Source organism: Apodemus sylvaticus, chromosome 1 (assembly GCF_947179515.1).
Source record: "Apodemus sylvaticus chromosome 1, mApoSyl1.1, whole genome shotgun sequence".
Taxonomy (NCBI): domain Eukaryota; kingdom Metazoa; phylum Chordata; class Mammalia; order Rodentia; family Muridae; genus Apodemus; species Apodemus sylvaticus.
In genome coordinates, this window is record NC_067472.1 from 4,477,340 (window position 1) to 4,498,513 (window position 21,174).

The following is a 21,174-nucleotide window of genomic DNA, read 5'->3' on the forward strand; positions in this document are numbered from 1 at the left end:
CTGGTTCTGTCACCAGTTTGACTTTGTGTCATTCTCCTTGTGTGCAGAAGATGTCAATAGGAGATATATTCCGAGGGATTATCTGAGGATCATTACTGTGACATCTGGATGAGACCAGAGCATAAAGATCCTCAGACCCAATCTCTTAGTGCTGAATAAACATTGGCTATTGTCAACACAGAGTTCAGAGCACCAGAGTGGAACAGGGCTCTCAGAGGCCCGAGGGCAGCACAAGGGTTTAGGCAGGATGGAGTAGTCAGTAGAACAACAGTGTGATGTACTTTGCTACCTCCTCAAACAGTTCAGAGCAAGACACAGCATGAAGCCTTATTTCCAGGGATAGAGATTGCAAGGTCGTTTTTACATCTGTGTATGTCTTCTGTGTCATAAAGCATACTCATAGGAGGAAACAAGTTATCTCATGTCACAGATTACCAGGCGGCATCTCCACGGTAGAGTGGCCGGCCAGTATCATGGCATAGACGCAAAGTCAGTTCTGTCGAGTGGGCCTTTCTCTTATGGAACTCTTGAGATGGACTTTTAATTAATTTGCAAGTGTACACAGTTGCCATTGAGTGTATGTGGAAGCCGAAAGACCACTTGTGGGGGTAGAGACACACACTCCTTCTACCATATGGTGCCAGGGCTCCAACTCAGGCTGCTAGGCTTGGTGAGCCGCACCCTCACTTCCTGAACCTTCACTGACCCTTAATATGGCCGATTTAAAAAACTCAATTTGAACAAAAGAAATAAAAATCTAGTCACTCTGGCTCAGCGTGGGATTTCCAAGAAGTTTCTCTGGGAGGGAAGTGTCGGCTGGTGCCACTAGATGGCAGAGGAATGTTACCAACCAACCAGCTGTCACCACCCAGCCCTGGGAGTATCTCTCTTCAGGCTTATCAATCTGGCTGTCTTCAGGATCCTCAGGTATCTGCACTGTGAGCTGTTCTCCTTGCTGTCCAGAGTCAGGTGACAGGCTGGCCTTTAGAGCAGTCCTCCCAGCTGCAGGCACCAGCCCCCAAACAGTGTATTAGAGTGTGGCTTCATTCTTGTCCAAACTCTAACCCAGAAAACACCGAGAGCTTCCTGACCTTTGAGAAGTTAAAGATAGAAGAAAGGACTACATGCTTGCGGGCGCTTTGCCTGAACCGCTGTGATGTCATCTTCCTGCCTCACCCTGGCCAGACCCAGGAATCAACCTTCAACTCCAGCCAGCCACACTGCTGCTCTCTCGGTCTGGTCTGTAATTTCTTAAGCTCAGAAATCATTCTTTGGTGACATTAAACAGAGTTGCTAGCCCTCCGAAATCTGAGGAGTTCGTTTGAATTGAATCTGCATGATGTTATTAAAGGCTCTACTTTTTGCTGTTTGGAAGATAAGACTGTTGTGATCCTAGTTGGAAGGGTTTTGTTTTAAACATCTAAACTCTAGAGCAGCTGTCTCCTGTCCAGGAAGAGTTCAGGATGGGAATGATCAAGCAGTCTGTAAACAGCTGTTTTAAAGTCACATTCCAATCAGCAGAACCAGCCAGGAGAGCAAGGTGTGGTCTGCAGAGGAGTCATAAACTTTAAGACAGTGTGAAAGAACACATCAAGGCTGCAGGCACTGGCTTCTCACGCTATGCCTGAGGATGGAACTACCCTGTCTGGGCAGGCGCGACATTCTCACCCCCTAACATAACAACCAGTGAAAGTCTTCCACCCACCCAGCTCTCTGTGAATGAGAGTTACCTTCTCAAAGGGAGCTTTCTTGCAAACGACCTTCTTCTTGGTTTGGTGGGGGGAAATGGGAAGCAAACCCAACTATTTCTGCAGTGGATAGCTTCCTATTAAGCCAACAGGATAGTTGTTCCATTTCAAAGAAATCCTACCTCCCCTCTAGTGGGGAGCTGGGCACCCCTCCTCTGGCTTGCTGGAGCAGTCGGTGGATCAAAGGACACCAGCGAAGGAGCACCAGCGAGCGGCTGAGGGCGGCTCAGGGCTGCGCTGAGCTCAAAAGCGGGGAGGCGCCGCACCCTCGCTGCGGAGCTTCTCATCCCTTTGTCCTGGTGTCTCCGCGCGGGGCTTTGAAAGGTGTCATCCAAGTGGCAAGCTGGGAACAGGTCCCCTTTGGAGCCTGCAGCTAGCCACCACTTTCTGTCAGCGGTCCACCACACCCTCTCCCCCTCCCCCGCCCCTGTCTTTGAGTCCTGCGGAGTGGCCCACTGCTCCGCCCTCCTTTTTCTTTCAGCATGCTACACTTCACCTGACTTTGAGGACTTTCCCAGGAGCAGATCTCTTCCTGGGCGACTGCTGGCCTCCCAGCACCTCCCTTCTGCACCCGTGAGGTCCCTGAGGTCCGCTGAGCCAGAAGGAAAGCAGCCCTGCTTGCTCCTTCTCTTCCAGATGCGTTTCTGGTTTGAAATCTGGGGGACTCTTCCCCAGGAAGTAAGCCCATCCGAGTAGCTGGAAACATTGCTGGAGCTTTGATGATAGGTTTGGTGGGATGGGGTTCAAAAGGCAGCACGAGGGCAGCGTGCTTTCTGAGCACCCTAGTCCAGGCCTGTGGGTCCGTCGCCAGCACCACCATCACCTCCCTAAGAGGCAGCTAGAGACTTGCAGCAAGTGGAAACCCAAGCCCTCTGCTGTGTGGTGCTGGGAGCCAGAGCAGTTGTTCTGTGGGAATCGTGAAGATGGGCAGTAGTCCCCATTCCTGTATCTCGCTGTGATGCTTGATGAAGGTCCTACAAAGTGCAACATTGCACAAGTCACTAAAAGAGAGGTGTGTGGACACCTCGCACCCTCAGTAGGACATGTCTAAGATTCCCACAGCTCCAGAGTTACCACGCTATAGTCCAGGCAAGGATCCAACTCTACCACTTGGCATAGAGATCACAGATTGGGAATTGAATTTTATTGGTATATTGGGACCATTGCCAAGTGTATGTGTGTTTGTTGATATGGATCTAATGACCTTCCTGAAAGCTACAAAGATGTTAATAAGTAAGAAGGAAACCCAAACCTCTCCTGAATCCAACCCATTATCTAAATTAACAAGCAAGAGCATGAGTTCTCGGAACCCTTAGCTTTTGGTCCTAGAGGCCGGCAGATGCAATGTCGTTATGTCTGGTGGACCTTAGTCGGACAGAGCCTGGCTCCAGAGCATGCTACTGCGTCTGTACGCATGGACTTTGTCACTGTCACTTTCAGCAGCTACTATCTTAGCCAGATAGCGAGATGTCCGCCTGCTGGGAAAGTCAGCCTTCACTCCCTGCCCCCACCCCACTTCCAGGAGGGACAAATGTAGCTACAGGCATGTAGGCAGAGACTGATGGGACCATATAGAGGCGACTCCTTAGCCACCCATTCTGGTGCCGCTTCTGTGCCACAGGAAGTCTTGCTCCTTGTGGTTTGAGAACATTCCTTCCGGGGCTGAGCCCTGTTCGGAGCCTGTGAGCCTCCAACCCAAGGCAAGGAGGAAAGCGAGAAATGGGTTCCTCATGTAAAACGCTGCTCACACACGAGTTTCAGTTCCATGTCCCAATGCAAAGCAGAAGACCACAGACTGGAGTCACCAGGAGGCAGTGGGCAGGCAGATCAGCAGCAGGGCCTGGCTGGGGAGGGAGGGTGCTGGGCTTGTAAGTGTGCTGGCAGAGGGCAGTTCTCACTGGCCTTGGCTTGGCCTGAAGGTGGCAGGTCCTTTGTTTGTTTGTTTGTTTGTACAGAATCCTTGTTACTCTCCTCCAGGTGCTGACACACAGGACCCTGGACAGACCAGGACAGATAAAGAGGCTTACCTTAGCTTCCCGTGGATGGACTCTGAAACTGGGCAGGAGCCCTGGGTCACCTCCCTCCATGCCTGGAGACATTTTGCTATAAATAAGATTTGAACGACGTGGCGGTCAGTCGGTGAGAGAGCCGCTGTACATGACCAGCCATGTGGCAGAATTGGTTCTATTATACAAAATATTTTTTTCTGTAAAGGATTTGCGAACTGAAGTTCACTCTGGCTCTTGCTAAGTGTGAGACCTCAGGAAAATTTCAGAACCTGGGAACCTGCACTAGTCTGCAGTGGCAGCCATAATAAAACACCAAGGATCAGGTGGCTTAAAATAAAGGTTTTTTTTTTTTCCCATATCGAAAGCTAAAACTTCTGGAAAAAAAAAATGTGTGGGGAGCGGTTGGCTTCTTCATGGCAGGCCTCCTCCGCCCTGTCTTTGCGGGAATCGCTTGCTGCGTGTTCACGTGACCCTGCCTGGGTGCTTGTATTTGTATTCTAATCTCTCTTTATAAAGACACCAGTCAGGTTGGATTAGAGCTCACCCCAGTGACCCCATTTTGATGTAATTATTTTTTTGTAAGGCACCATCTCAAGCGCAGCCACAGTCTAAGGTTCACATCCCTGGGCTGTGGGAAGGACATGATTTCGTTTCCTCACTGGTAAAATTGGAATCAAACTTGTTCTCTTTTCTTGAAAAACAAATGAGATCAAGCAAGAAAAGGAACCTTGGAGGGTTCCTAGTGCTATAAATAAAAGCAAACTGTCACTCTATACATAGGACAGAGAGTTTACCACAGTGTGTCTTGGGGGTGGGTTGGGGTCTGTGAAAGTTTCAGTCTCTCTGCACACTTAACATTGCAAGACCAAGTTCCCTTTGGAAAGATAAACTTTGGAAGATACAGTTAAATGCCATGTCTTCTTGGGAATTTGAGCCTTGAGAAATGACACTCGCCTTGTTTCTGTCCCACAGGTTCTGTCCTCTTAGATGTCTAATATGGTCTAGCTTGACCCAGCGAGATCATCCTGGATTCTGTAAAAACCAAGAGCCAGTGACATTTGTGCACCGAAGCCATAAGAGTTTACATTTGAAATGCAATGGTGTCTCTTCCCACCCAGATCCCTGTGGACTCCAGCAGTTCCACTTCCGTCTGTCTAGCACACAGACCATGTGCATAATTGGTGAGGAGGGACAGATACAAGGACTAGAGTTATTTCTCAGTAACACTATAATAATGAAATGCTTAGAAGACTTTAAAATATCTAAAGAACTTTAAGGCTATTTACACTTGCTTTTTGATAGCGAGAGGAGCATTGATAGTTTTTATTACAGAGTTTTCCCCTTTGGTCAAGGATTGGAGCTCCAACCTTGTGCATGGTAGGCTGGTTCTCCCCCTCCTGCCCATGTTTTCTATGACGTGATGAAGAGTTAGCTTACAGAAGGCCAAACAGGCCATCCTCAGATGGCAGAGGGGTTGGACCCGGAGTCCTTGCAGATACCAGGATTCATGGATCCTTGAGTCTATTGTGTAAAGTGGTCTAAGGTTTGCATATAACCACCGCCGACCCTACTCGTAATTATCTTCAGATTACTTGTAATAACTAATTCTGTATACACATTATGCAAATTGTCGCTGGAATGCATTGGTTAAGAAATAGCGAAAGGAAGAGATCTGCAGATTCAGTGAAGGCAAATTAAAAATCTGTATTTTTTTAACCTAAACTTAGTTGTAACTATAGATGCAGAAGGGTGAATGCAGCCCCATATTTTTGAATTTTTGAAGTTGAATGAGAAACAAAAGGCTTAGCTCCCTCTTGCCACTGCCGTGGGGACCCTGTTAGGCCTTAGTTCATGGCACCCGGTGAGGGAACAGCCAGAAGTAACACTGTTCCCCTGGGACATCCAAAGCAAAGAGATACCTCGATTGCTTTCTGGTGCTAGGCTGCGAACCTAAAGTCTAACTGAATAAGAGAAAGGACAAGATACAAGAAGTCTGCACTCATTAAAATAAAACGAAATAAACAAAAAGCCAAAAACCCAAAACTGAGCAATAAGAAGGCTCAGTGGGTGAAAAACCTGACTTCAGTCTCTGAGCTCACAGGGCAAAAGGAAGGAATTAATAACGCTACCAACAGTCCACACATGTGTGCATGCTTGTACACACACACACACACACACAGAGAGAGAGAGAGAGAGAGAGAGAGAGAGAGAGAGAGAGAGAATAATTTTAAAAGAGGGCAATGCTAAATATTGAATAAACATTTTTCAATTAGCAATAATCGCACCTCCGATCAACCTCATTGGCTATCATACTACCACTGCACAAAGCTTGAATAAACATTTTTAAATGCTATGGAGGGAGAAAAGCAAGAAAGTCCAGCTTGTCACGTGAACAAAAATGCGACAGTGAAAAAGGAAGCCAGGAGGAAAATGTCAGGGCTAGAAGGGACCATGGCCACCGCGGAGCTAGGAGGGACTGTGGCCACCTAGCTTAACTTCTTACCTTGAAACTCCAGGCTGTTTTGCAGCGGAGGACATCTTTTCCACTTGGACTTCAGTCTTGCTTTATTCCCAAATCAGAACTGGAAATGGGAATTATGAAGCCAAAAATATCAAACAGCTTTAGACTCTTGGTTAAAAACATCCGCGGCAACACACGACTAAGCTTCCCTCCCCCAAGCCTGACATTTGATTATAAGAGGAAAACCGCAAGCCAAACCTAGCGAACAATGTTATAATTAACTCCCAGGCCCTGTGGGCTCACTAGTGGTTTTTAGGTCTCAGACATGATGTCGGATGTTACTTAGTAGCAATACAGGAGGGAACAAAACCACACTTTGCTCTGTTACTGAACAGCCGCCCCAGCCCGGTTCCCTCCCCTCTCAGTTATTCAATATGGAGTTTCCAGACACAAGGGAATCATTTGCTTGTGATTCATTTACATAAATGAATGGGACAAAGTCAAATGTTTATGTCACATGGGGTTCTTAACAGCAAATAACAAGAGCGAAGTCTGACCGGCTAAGGAAGAAATGGGAACATATTAGTATCAAACGACTCCCGGAATCCTATGAACATTGAAGCTCAGGGCAAAACATCAGTAACAAAGCCCAGTCATAGATGTTCTTGGGTACCCACTGCCTTCTGCCTTCATCGTTGGTAGAGTTGCTGCAGCACGCTCGAAGGCCTTCCTTCCCACTGGGTAATGTGCTAGATTCTCAAACAAACAAACAAACAAACAAACAAACAAAAACCTGCTTGTGGTGGCTTCCTGCCTGTCAGCATGTCCTCAAATTCTAATCAGACCCTCTTCACCTTGAGGTTTAGCTCCCATCCCAGAACTTGGTCTGTTCACGGTAGTATCCAGGCTTCCATCTTGATTAGTGTTTAAGGGGGAATCCCAGACCACACAGAGACAGAACCCCCTGGGTTGCGTGTATTCATGCCCAGTTCTGCTATGGGCTTCAAAGGCAACTCAGATTCTTTGCCTGGTGCATCAGCCTCATGCAGACTCTGAGAGAGGGGCAGATGCTAAGCTTGGGCCTGTAGGCACACCTGTAGGCACACCTGTAGGCACACCTGACCACTTATACAAGGATTCTTCCACCTTTCTGTGCTTTCCCATCTTCCTCCGGTGGGTGGAGGACAGTGTAGGGGTCAGGTCTTTCCATCCTGTGTAACCTGTCATTCTTCATGTGTTTATGGCCCAAGGCCACATAATGAATATTGTGATGGTTTGTATATGCTCGACCCAGGGAGTAGCGCTATTAGAAGGTGTGGTCTTGTTGGAGTAGGTGTGGTCTTCATGGTGTAGGTGTAGTCTTCTTGGGAAAGCACAGAGGCCCCGTCCCCTGCCTGCTTCTACCTCCTCCTATGCAGGAACATTTATTGCCACCGCCACCGCCATCCTCCTCTGGCCTCGTGCTCCAGTTCCTCAGCCTCCAGCATGGACTGAAGGCCAGCAGCTCTCCAAGAAATGCCCCCGGCCACCAGGTAAAGATTTCTGAGGCAGCCAGCTTCCTGGGCTGAGTACCTACTGGGTTCTCAGCCTCTCCAGTGTGCAGGCAGCCATTGCTGGACACCCAACCCTTATCTATTGCTTCTCTTCTTCTAGAGAACCCTGCCTAATACACTTGGGAGGGATGTTGCTGGGACAATGGAGTTAGTTTCTATTGACCCTTCACCCAGTCTCTGTGGTTGGTAACTGTTCCAGTCTCAGACTTCATTTATCCTAACTTCCGTCCTTAGAACATCACACTATTGCAGAGTGACTCTGGATGTCACCCGATTCTCCACTAATACTCTCTGGTCCAGGGTCCACTCCAGATACCATCTTGCCCCTAGTTGCCATGTCTCCTCTGAACAATGGCATTAAATTAGCCTTCCTCCATTTTTTTTTTTAATGACTAAATTTGCCTGATCTACAATCATCTTGTAGAATGTCCCCTACCATGGGCTTGTGGAGATTTTTCTCACAATTAGAGGGAGTCACATAGGATCAGGGGGAGAACACGCAGGGTGAACAACACAGGGTGAAGAGCCTTCTCACCGGATGGGGGTACGGCTCAGGGAACCAACACGACACCATCATGTGTTGCCAGCCCTCTCCTTGGTTAACCGTTTCCCCAGGGTAAGGAATTATTTTTCCTCTCCATTTTCTACTCTCTGTAAGTACCCCAATCCATTGAAATTTGCAACAGAAAACTAAAGAAGCCTGATGCGACTTGAAGCTGAGTGTGAGGAGGCAAATCCATGACCCGGTACCGGTACCGGGTGAAGGATTCCCTGCAGCCCTGCGCGGAGAGCAGAAGTGGTAACTCTAACGGCAGGGATTTCAGGATGGGTGACAGTTGGGCGTGGGCGTGTGAGCTGGTGTGACAAACGCAAGCAGCCTTTCCATCCCTCTACTCACACAGCGCCCCGCTCCTCCTATATATAGGGTGAGACCACGGAGTATACTGTTTATAAAATCTTGATACAGATTTGAGAAGGCAGCACTCCCACGCACAACTGGGGGAACCGTCCTACCATTTAGTTTTCTAATTCGGGGTGTGAGTGCAGATTTAGGAGGGGCTGGTGATTGTTCACCCAGGGTTCTCTGAGCATCGTGGTTGGGGATACACCAAAGAGAGATAGGATTCCTTTTCTATTCCAAGTACAATGAGAAGATCACTCCATTTCAAAAGCAAGGCCCTCCCTGCAACTTTGGCCCCATCAGGGAGGTATGAAAACAGCATCACAGACCTCCTTGGAGGTCTGGACACCTACATGAAAGGTCACTCTGGCCGTGGTCACCCCCAGGCCTTCCAGCCTTTGATTTTCTTCCCCTGCCCCTTGCTGCTGATGGCCCCATGTCATGGATTTCTGGGCTAAATACTCCGCAAAGCAGGTACTCCTCCGGTTGAACCCCTAAGACTCCGTGCATTATTCAGAGCGTGTGAAATGACAGTCAGGTAGATGGTGGACATGGCCGAAGCTGTTTTCTGAGCTGCTAACTTGTGGAGACGCAGTGGATTTAGCAACAGATCTGGAGAAACAAAGCTTGCAATGTGCGCTGGAATAGGAGGGCAGGGCAGTCCTCAGAAGCCTGGAGTCTGGCAGAAAGTTGATAGATATTATGAGAATTTGGATGGGTCTCTGGGCAGGTGTTCCAAGGTCCGGAAGCCCAGTTGAACATCTAAGACTAAGGCTGCCTAACTGAGAGAGAGAGAGAGAGAGAGAGAGAGAGAGAGAGAGAGAGAGAGAGGAGACACAGGCCAACTTTGGGTGTTATTCCTTAGGAGCCATCTACCTCATTTTTTAAACTTATTTATTGTGTGTGTATATGTGTGGCCGAGAGAAAGTGGAGGGTGTGGTCCCAGCACCTATATGTGGTCCCAGCACAGCTTCTGGATGTTTATTCTTCTATCATGTGGGTCTCGGAGATAAAACTCAAGCCATCAGGCTTGGCAGCAAGCACCGTTCTCTGGTGAACCATCATTTGGCCCTGCTCTGTTTTGTTTATAAAATGGGGTCTCTCGTCAGGAGAAACCTGGAGTTCACCAATTAGACTAGACTAGCCAGCCAGGGAGCACTGGTTCCTCCTGTCTCTGCCTTTTCCAAACTGGTATTACAAAGCCATGCCCATTAAAGCCTCTGCAAGCAGTGTCTACCACTGGATGCTAAGGCTGTTGTGTGCTCTGAGGAAAGAGGACTGTGTGTCTCACTGGACACTGGACACGTCCTGGACTTGCCTCCATTAAAGGGAACGCAGTGCTCAGCCAGGGCTGCCCACGGACGGCTGCTGGGGACCGATGAGGGTCACACTTCCAGGCTTCAGAAACCACAGCTTGCGGGCTACAAAGTCCTGCTCCTCAAAGCCGTGAGGTGCAGGTTTCTGTCTGTATCGTCCTTTCGTCCCCATGCCTCTCAAGCTGTCTCTGCTCAGCCCCGTTGGACTGAACACAAAGTTTCTACCACTTTCCACCAAGAACTCGCTCCTCCTGAGAACATTGTGGGTTCCATGTCTGAGAGCAGGGGGAAAGTTGTCCCTTGGAGGACATTTGGCTCTATCTGAAGACATTTCCAGTTACCACAGCTGGAGTGGCATGCTACAGGCTTTTAGTGGGTAGAGACCTGTAACAGTCATTTTTTTCAAATCCTATTTTCCATGATGGTTCTTTATCGCTTTGTCCTCCCTTGTACCAGAGGTAGTGGAAAAGAAAGGATACAGAGGAAGTGGGGCTGTTTAGAAAGGTTCTTTGGAACAACTCCCCATCTATGCTGTCTGGGAATTGACAGTTTAGTTCACAGGTCAGCAGGCAGCAGCAACTTGATTCACTCACAAACTATTCACGGATACACCAACAGTCCAGTTCAGTAGAGTCAGGTTAACAACAGCAGTGACACAACCTTGCAAAGTAAGCCAGGCCTCAGCTCCAGTCAGCAGGAGGGACCAACTGGAACACGGAGAAGTTCTCAGCTGTGCCTCTCTTAGGGAAACGAAGATCAGCAAAGATGCAAAACCTGCAAGCCTTGCATAGTTAGGTGAACCAGCAAGCCATGCTTTCTCTCTCCACGTCACCCTGTCAAGTTTTATGTATACCCTCCAAACATCGCGTGTCCTCCATGCTCCTTGACGCAGGAAGTGTCTTGTCTCAGCATGGGTCTTGCCTTAGCACGTGTATCTAATCAGTCAGACCTCAGAGTCCCAACAAATGGAGCTCAACTATGCAATGTAAGGCGGACCAGTACACGCATGCTGTTAGCAAAGAATCCTTCATCACCTGCCCTTTCACCTTGGACTTTAGCAGAACATCCTCTCTCCTGTGTCTGCGTCAGTGAAATATCCTTCACGTGTCTTTCTTAGTCTTTCACCTGTGTCCAATTCAGAAAAACACCCCTTCACATGTTTGCCCCAGCAAAACACCATCCAACACAGCTGACTTTCCAATGAACCCTTACAGTTTCCACTTTAGGGACCAGGAAGAGTTACCTGCCTGCACTGAAGCTGTGAAGGTCATGAACTTGGCTGACAGTTGCTGAGACGTCTTCTTTCCCCTTCCCTCACTCTGCCCCGCCCTTCTATGATTAAGGAAGAAAACTAATTCCTCTCCCTGTGCCAAAGCCTTCAGTTAAGCATGTGTCTTTAGTAGTGAGATCATGGCTTGGAGATTCATCCATCTCACCATATAGCGGTCAACATTAATTCACTGTTCTACAAGTGCACAGGCCTGGTGCTTGACTCTGGGGAAGTTCTTTTGGCGCATCCCATGTAACTAGTGACAATGGGAGCATCTGTGAGAAGCCAGAGGAAGTCACACCAATTTGCCCTTGGGAGAGCTGAATTTATGAAAGGGCAGCATCCCCAATGAAGTCACCTCATACCAGGCTTCGCCTCTTAAAGGGTCTGTAGTCTCTCAGAATTACAGCACAGACCAAACATTAAATACTGAAACTTTCTAAGACAATCTCAAAATAATATCCAACTATAGGCCCTTACCTAAATTCATTAAATCTGGGGAGCAGAGACAGAGAGCTAAGAGCATGTGGAGTATCAAGGGCCAAGGAAATTGGGGAGCACAAAAGCGCTGAGATTCTTCCAGCACTCCAGTATGTGCAGCAGACCATCATCTCCAGCTCCATCACTCCATCATCTCCAGCTCCATCACTCCATCATCTCCAGCTCCATCACTCCATCATCTCCAGCTCCATCACTCCATCATCTCCAGCTCCATCACTCCATCATCTCCAGCTCCATCACTCCATCATCTCCTGCATGTCAGCAGACCGTCATCTCCAGCTCCATCATCTGGAGTGCGGAGCTATGTGAGGCAGAGCCACACACAGGGCAGTGGGAGCTGGATCAGAGGACAGCTGCTGCAGACAAAGCGTGTTTACTTCTGTAAACATGATCAGGCTCTCCTGCCCAAGGACCCAAGGCTCTGCTGTCTCCTTCCCTTTTCCCACCTCCAGTCACTACCACCTGACTCTCTGTAGAAACTGGTGGGTCTCTGACCTGACAGAGCTAAATTACAGTGGAATCTTTTGCTTGCACACAAGTTATTCAAACAGGTGACACATTGTTTAGAAGAGACAACAGCTCCCAACTGTGGGAAGAACACTTTACCCATCTCTGAACCTTTCAGTGCAGAGAGAATGCACTGGCCATGAAAGGGGCCTTCCTTCTAAAAGACGGTTGAACATTGATCAAAGGGCACAAAATTACAGGTAGATGAGGAACTTAGATTGTGAGAGCGCTGTTGTGTCTCACAGTGGCAACAGCAGGATAATAGATTGTTCTCGGAGAAAACAATGCTCTCAGCCCCACAATGATGATTACGGGAGGCATTGCATGTGTTAATTAGGTACATGTAGCTATTCTTGACAGTGTGCAGAGCTCAAAACACCACATTCTGAATAACAAATGCCTACAATTTTATCTGTCAATTAAAAATTAATTTGAGAAAATTAAGAAGGGGTCTGTTCTAGTTTCTTCTTTGTTGCTATAGGGTGATATAATACCATACAAAACACAGCTGAGAGGAGAAATGGTTTGTTTTAGCTTATACTCCCAGATTACAGTCAGTCATGACAGCAGCAAGCTGAAACAGGTAGTCAAGTCACAGACAGTGGAGAGCACAGAGTACTTGACTTCCTCACTCTTACGCAATTCAGGACCCCTCCTAAAGACAGCGCTGCCCACAGTGGGCTGGGTCTTCCCATATCAATTACTTGAATGAGAATTCCCCATAGGCCAACCTGATGAACACAATCCTTCACAGAGATTCTCTTCCCAGGGATTCTAGCGTGTGTTTGTTGGCAATTGGAGCTGGCAACCAAGTCTGTCTGAGGAACCCAGCAAAGAGTTCGCTTGGGAAGAAGGTTTGGGGCACTTGAGGGTGTCAGCAGATCTCAGAGGAAGCAGCCCAAGAAGCAGCAAGCCAGGCATCAATGAGAAAATGAAGGCCAGTTGCCTAACTACAAGCCTCGGGAAGGGAGAGAGCAGAGGGGAGAGGGGACAGAGAGGGGATCTTCACTCTGTACGGGGAAGTTAAGACCTTCTCCCAGAAACAAAACGAAGGGTAAAAAAACAAAACAAAAACAAACAAACAAACAAACAAACCATGATATACCAATTCAAAAAGAGAGTGGAAAATCCAAGGAGAAGCAGAGGTGGAGTTGAGGAAGGAACACTCAGAAACACTGAAAGCTAGCTACAATTTTTGTTTTGGCTCCAGGGAATGGTGAGGCTCTTCCTAGAAAGGGTGCACTCAGGCATTACCAGGAAGTTGGTCTGTCCTGAGGATGGGCATAAATAAGCCTTTTTAAAGTCCACAGGGGACATTGGCCTGGAGAGAGCCTGGGCAGACCTGGGGAAACGAGGACTGTAACGTGGGACTGCCAGACTCTGCTTGGAGTCACTGAAACCATTGCCGAGAACACTGTAGTTCACACAGTGGACTGAAAGGCTACTTGTGTCACGGTGCTGTGTGTTTCTATATCTAGGTAACCTGCTCTATTGAGGTAGATGATCAGGTAGTGAACTCTCTGAGCGAAGGGGTTGGCAAGATCTCATAAGCAGACCTGAGAAAAGGATACTGTCCAGGCCTATAGGCATGACACGTGCTCCTCTGTGGCCCAGCCTGTACTAGTCTGAAGGAAGGATGCTCATCAGATACTGCCCTTGTTCCCAGGCTGTCTTAAGGACATTCTTCACACGGAGGAGGCTGTGGCAGTGTCTGCCTGCCTGTTCCTGCTGTGCACCACCTGGGCATGTGCTCTCACACACCTGTCCTCTGCTTGCTCTGGAGTGCAGTGTTTAACTCTTCGGAGTGGGCACAGAAGGTGTGTCGAGAACATATGAATACTGCTTATTTGATAGGCAAATGTATCTTGATTAGAACATGAGATGAAAATTTATTCCTCAGTAGCAGGTACCAGGATTTCATGGTACTTCCTATGTAACATCTCACTGTCTGTTACAGTTCTGGGGTCACCAACCTTGTAACTTTATACACGAAGCTGCCTAAGGGCAGCAAAACCATCAGCACCAGCTAACAGAACCAGTCCGAGTGGGAAGGAGGTGACCCCTGATCAAGAGTCCTGAAGTTAACAAATCCCAGTATCACAGACAGCTGGGAGGGATTAAGGAGGAGACCATGGAATATTACAGATGCTGGACAGCCCACACCATCCCTTCTGCTTTTCAGACCCAAAGAAATCCTGTGGCTTTGAAGTTTTGAGCAGGAAATGAGAAGGACTTGGGAGCTCAGATATCCCTGCGATGTCTTCGGAAGAAAACAGAAAAAAAAAAAAAAAGAATCCATGGAATAGATGATAAAGTGGGGCATGGGACCTTTATTTTTAGTTGTTTATTCTATGAAGTATTTATACATCTTTTATCAGGTGCATATTTTATTTTACTATATTTTTAAGCTATCCAGGAACACAAAACAAACAACTGAGAGCTGCTGGCTCAGAGGCAAAGCAGTCCCAGGCTCAGAGTTCACATCTCTAGGATGCTTTGAGTCATCAGAACTTGCTGGGAACCAAGTAGTAGCCAGGACACGGGAGCCAGACTGAGGAGGACAGAGAAAGGTCCGAGCCTGGGACTTTGGGATGCAGGAACAAGTTTCGGGTGGTAATTTTCATTTGAATGCACCTGTCTTTCGTGAGACTGTGGTTGAGAGATTACCCTAGTCATTGACCTCAGTAAATTGTACATCCACACCCTTGGTGACTTCTTCCCATGGTGATTCTGGGTCTATCATGTGACTTGCTTAGGCCAATAGGATACCATCAAACATGATCCACAGAGCTTGAAAAGTGCTTGTGTACTGAGGCTGGCCTTTTCAAAATATTTGCCTCCCTGTGAGGAATCACCTGACCCAGTTGACAGCTGACTCCAACCTGCTGATGTGTGAGGACTTATTAGCTCCAAAAGAAATGTCAGGTCAATGAGTTCTGGAGCATAAACAGCAGTGCAGCAATAGACAACTGGTCAACCACATCCAATGCCTCTTGTTACCCTTGCATCCAGCACCCTGTCTTGCGTGTAATAGGTGATCAATAAATGAGACTTTCTATAGCTTCTATGTAAGGAGCCACAGAAAAGAGAATGAAAAGTAGTCTGGAATGGCTAGATCTGGGCCGCACACTGTGGTTCAGGTTAGGCATTTAATCTCCCAGGACTCTAATTTATTTCTGAACTGGAGATTTCATAGGCGTAGTTAGTCTAGCTGAGAACAGATGCTGGAGATGGATACCACTCTCCTCTAACTGCATCATGAGGTCAGAAAGATGTCTCGACATTCAGAGGGAAGAGATTTAACTCTGTCTCCATCGGCAATTCACTCCCTTCTGTTTGGTGAGATGACTTGAAGATTTCAGGGAGAAGTCTGAGCATCGGCTGGAACAAACGGTAGACATTTCGGCAGCCCCAGGCTCCTGGGTTAAGTTCCCTTCCTGGGAACCATTCCTCCCAATCAGCACAAACCACCAGGCAGTGCTAGCACGAGGCATTGGCCAAGCATCCCAGAGTCGACCTGTGAACCATCTCACAGAATGGAAAGAAGAGAAAGAGCACTTTGTGCAACAAACCACATCAGAATTTCTTGAGAATTCTAAGATATTTGTCTTTGACTCAAAGAGTAGTTTGTCTGTTGGCCGTAGGTTTACAGGTTATGGCCAATTATGTAAATAGTTTGTGAATGATTTTATGGCTGATAAATATAATTAAAAATGGAACAAATAGACTGTGTGTTAACTGGAGGCTTTTTCTCAGAACGATTTACTTAATGAGTCATATTGCTCTTATCTTTCCTCCATGGAGAGAGCATCCTGGCTGCTGTTCTGTTGCCAGGATCCTCCAAAAAACATTGCCCTCTTTGCACCAGAGAAGCACCATGTGTGCAGAACTGCCTTGACCTCAGAGGAAGGTCGGCCCTTTTCCTTCCTCCTGCAGCCTCTCCCACAGAGAAGGAAGCAACACTGTCTAGGGCAATTTATTTTGCAGGTACTGCTTCTAAAAACTCCTTTATCAGCCACTGCTCCATCAAGGTCAAAGCCCTGGGGACAGGTTTCTGCTGAGTGGCATCCCAGATGCTGTGCCTTCCCTTTGGGGCTTCCCAAGGCTGCCATCTGGGTATATGCCCTTGGATAGCTTGAGGCTTCTGACTCATGTGGGGACTTTGTCATGAATGGATGTCAAAGGCATGACCTTACAGGATCTCCATGTAAAACTCTCTCACTGACTCATCCCTGCTCCACAGAATCCCCAACCATCACCAGCAATCAGTCAATCAAAAATCAACCACTGCCTGTTCAGAATGGTTCAGTCAGAAAGCAAAAAGGCATCACATGGAGTCTCTAGACAAGCACATGAACTATTTACATATTAAACAAAATAAAGTTGAATCAACAAAGATAGGAAGAAAGAACTCGAAGCAAACGCTGACAGGAGCAAATCAGCTCAAATATGTTTCAGGATGGAGTGGGGCACCCAGGATGGTGTAGCTCCAGGCCCAGATATATTTCAGACATAGAAAACCAGGAGACGTGATTGGCGGAGGGAGAGGTGTCATTGTTGGACACAGTACCATGAATGTAGATGCTCAGTTGGTAGAGGCACAAGCTCCAAACAGACTTTGAGCCCTTGTTAATATGTATTTGTAGTAACTAGGAGACAGCGGCTGCTGTGGACCTGAGCAGTGAATCATAGTTGTGAAACCAGAACTTCCTCACCAGGGAAGACAGGCATGCACGTGTAGTCGGGGAAAGCCAAGACAACCACCTTGTATCTTGCCCACCTTGGTACAGTGATGGGTAATGTCCTCAATGTCTCCTACGTGCATTTAAACTCACCCCAGGCTGGCCTGGGGATGGCTCTGCAGGTTAAGTTGCAACCATCAAAAGCAAAGGAAATCTGCATGGGGGAAAGGGAGAACCAATGCTTACAAGTCAAGCCTTCTGACCTCCACACTCACACCGTGGCATGTGTTCCCTCCCTCCATAGACACTCAATAGATTAATTTAAACAGACAGTCCTGGTCTAGGGAGATAGTTGAGTCAGTGAGTTAGTGTCCAAGCATGGAGACCCGATTCAAAGCCCCAGCAGTCATTAGAAACTAGGCACAGCGGCGCATACCTGGAGACTCGGAACTGGGGAGGTAAGGAGCAGAGGCTCCTCAGGGACCTTCTGGCCAGCCAGGCTGGGTGAAGCAGTAAGGTCCAGGCTCAGTGAGAGACCCTGGGTACAAAAAATAACAGAGTGTTTGAAGAAAACAGCTGGTGCTGATCTCTGGCTTACACATGCGTGTACAACCCCCCCCCCTCCACACACACACATATCAACAAAGTACAACAAACCCACTGCCTTTCCCCACAATGTCTTCCATCTTTATCTTCCCTGGGTTGGGCCGTCTGCTTCTCTCTAAACTTCAGTACTGGAGAACTCGGGTTAAGGAAGCACGTGGAGCAAGGGGTATCTCTACAGAGGACCAAGGTGGAATTTGGAGACCAGCGGTCTGCAGAGATGGGGGGCAAATTGGGCGTTGAGAGTTTATTGGAGGAACCAAGACAGACAAATCAGAAATAAGCCACCCACCAGAAATGGAAGTTACTGATTGTATTACTTGTTGGCTAATAAGTCATCTTTTCAGGACCCTTTGTAAGTAAAGAGACAGAATGATGTAGCTCAGAGGCCTCACACTTTACAAGGCCGATTCTCTAAGATGTTATTGGTTACCTTTGCAGACTTCTGAGCAAAAAAGAGCTGTGTGAGGAGTGTGTGTATGTGTGTGTGTGTGCATGCACGTGTGCATGTACATGTGTGGTGTATGTGGTGTGTGTATGTGTGTCCCTGTTCATGCACGTGTGTGTATGTGTGTATGTGTGTGGTGTGTGGTGTGTGTGGGTACATGTGCATGTATGAGTGTGTGTGCATGTGTGTGTTACACGTTACTGTGGAAGTTAGAACAGGATGCTTTGTGTCTTCCTCTGATCTTTCCATCTTTTTCTTGACATGAGATCTCTCACTGAGTTGGGAGCTGGAAGCTCTCATCCATTTTGGTTAGGCTGACAGGGGAGCAAGCTATCCTGATCTGCACGTCCATTGCCAGGTTTATAGGCATACATAGCCATACTTGGTTTTTGACATGCGATCTGGACATACAGACTCAGATCTTCATGCTTGCAGAGCAATCCCGACTGAATCTCTTGCCCAGCAAATATTTTAGAAAAAGGGCCTCCATGTGAAGCCAGACAGAACTCAGAAGAGGGTAGGAAAATGAGCCGAGGGTGGTTCTGATCACTATATCTCAACTTTACTATTGATTTCTCAGAGGCTTATGTCAAAATGTCAGGAAGGAAGGAAGGCACAGAGCTCTCGACCTTGGTGTGACAGCTTCATCTTGAGTCAAATTAATTTCCTGTCTTATTGAGTAATCAAAAACCACAACACTGAAACCAGTGCTAAAAATACCACAGCAGCGACCGAAACACACTGGGTGCTTCTGTCCATCGGCCTTCTTCCATGAGAGCCATTAAGTTGTGAATCACTGAGAGAATTCCTGAAGTCCTGTCCTATACAACGTTCAGCACTGCTCACAAGTTTCAGGACACTCGGGGGACTTCTGTTGTTCTCTCTCTCTCTCTCTCTCTCTCTCTCTCTCTCTCTCTCTCTCTCTCTGTTTTCTGTGTGTGTGTGTGTGTGTGTGTGCTTGTGTGTGTAGTTGCTCCTTGCAATGAAGTTTCATCCCGAGTCATGGCAGAATTCTCTCTATGGCAGTTCCCTCTGTGTCTTAAAATGCTTTGTATGGTGATGGATTCCAGGGCTGCTTGTGGATCGGCAACTCCTCTCCAGGTCGCTGGTTTGCAGCTGGGCACAGAATGGCAAAGGCAATCTCACCTGGCCACCTTAGCTTGGTGACCAGTGCTGCCAGAACTGTGGCTGAGGTGGGGGTGGGGATGAGCTTTCCTGTGAGCTTGAAATGCTAATCAGGGAAGCACTAGGTCTTGGGTGACTAGCCTGACCATGATGCTGTGTGACAGGTTCCACCCAGTGAGATCACAGGAGGTGTGAGAACCCAGCCAGTGAGTCTCAGCTCACGGAGGGGCAGGCGGGGTAGTCCGGATGAGTCAATTTGACCCTAGTGAAGGGAGAGGTAAGCAGGGCCGCACCCCTGCCGATGCATCCTGTTTGGGTCTCGGTTTCCAGAGCTCTGCCTCCGCCTTTAGTGGGTCTCCCCTTTCTGCCTTGAATTCTTCACTGACCCAGAGAGTGAGCAGAAAGCAGGTCTGGAGGAAGAGGATGCAGGTGGCCATAGCATTGCAGGTGGGGCTTGTTACTTCTCGTCTGCACAGCCCCAGGAGTTGGTGGCCGAACTGAGTGCGAACTGTGGGCTCAGTCACTGTAGGCACGACATGACACACCCACTTCTTTCTTGTGGCTAACGTGTGGTCTGTGACCAAGGCTGCTCTAGAGGGTGTGCTGTCCTTGTTAGTCAACAGGGAGACAGCCACAGGGGTTGGAGGAAAGCATTTAAAATGTTGCACAAGAATTTGGTACCGCTGCACCGTGCACACATCGTTCCGTGTGCTTTGCCGGAGCATCGGTCGGTCTGCAGTAGGCTAGGGGTTTTGAAAAATGTCATTTACAGCTGAAAGACTGGGAATCACTCGACAGAGCATTCCTGTTTCGGGGTGTTGGCGTGCGGGGTGTGACCCTGTAAGGAGCTGGCAGTCCAGACTTATGAACCAGCAGCTGGCTGATGACTCAGTGGTTACAGGAGACCCTCCAGAGTGTCTCTGTGCCGAGATGGACTCCAGAAGCACAGAAGCCATAGCCCGAGCCTCTTCTGTGTCTACCAAAGCTCTGGCAGAGAGGGTGAGAGGAGCAGCCACACAGCTGTCCTTGAGTGAAGCTATTCTTTGCACAACCAATAATTATAATGAGAATGATTCCGGGCAGTATTTGGCTTTCATAAGCAAGGGGTCACTTGTTTTTTCTGCCTCCTTGTGTGCACCCTCACACAGAGTGTGCATGTGCGCTTGTGTGTGTGCATGTGTGTGCATGTGTGTGTGCATGTGTGTGGTTTTCCTCAATCCTGTCTACCTTATTATCGAGACAGGGTCTCTAATTGAACCTGGAGTTTGTTCATTCAGCTAGATCGGTGAGACAGTGATACCCCGCCCCCCAGATCTGCCTGTCTCCACTTTCTCAGAGCTTGGATTACAGAGATACTCCACAAGCTTCTAGCTTTTAAATGGATTCTGGAAATTCAAACTCAAATTCTCATACTTGTGTGCTAAGCACTTTACAGAGAGAGAGAGAGAGAGAGAGAGAGAGAGAGAGAGAGAGAGAGAGAGCGCCATGTCCCAATGTCCCAGCCTTTCCTTGCTCTTTCTACATCCATTCTGAAGGTACCATTCTGGGCACCATAAACCAGAGATGGCTCTGTTTCTGCATTAACCGAAATCTAAAATTTAAAATGAGCTATAGGCAGTCTTTAAAGGAAGTCACAGTTTTCCTAGAGGGAGCACATCTGTCTGTTGATTGCTTCTTAAAATTTATTTCTGGTGTCTAGAGGTTTGGGTTCTTAAATTCATATAGGCCTTTGGTGCACCTAAAGTGGCTCATGAATGATTTTCTTGCGTTGCTGGATAACAGGATGATACTCAAAGGTACTTAGGAGGTAAATCCCATGAGAGCCCCAAGGGCCACAGCAACTGATTTGTTCCCTTTGTCTCTTGTTTGACAGCAGATACCGAGGCCTGCTGGAGCAGCCTCTTGAGGCTGCTCATAGCTAGCTTTGGGCTCATCAGTAATCCAAGGTCTCTGCACAGGAAAGCCTCAGGGAGCTGGCATTTACTCACAGATGTGACGGGCAAATACCCCAAGCTGCGATAGCCTGTGTCTCTCACCCAGACCTGTGCTG

General features: G+C 47.9%; 1 long non-coding RNA gene and 1 pseudogene across 1 annotated transcript; both read right to left on the minus strand.

The window, feature by feature from the left end:
- Nucleotides 1-1,238: 1,238 nt before the first annotated feature.
- Nucleotides 1,239-6,613, minus strand: LOC127685541 (uncharacterized). The gene is made up of 3 exons (XR_007977889.1): nt 6,261-6,613; nt 3,776-4,789; nt 1,239-2,722 (listed from the first exon to the last, which is right to left on the minus strand). It is a non-coding gene; the product is annotated as an uncharacterized LOC127685541 (long non-coding RNA).
- LOC127676868 (uncharacterized) lies at nt 6,004-6,087 on the minus strand (annotated as a pseudogene).
- Nucleotides 6,614-21,174: the final 14,561 nt, after the last annotated feature.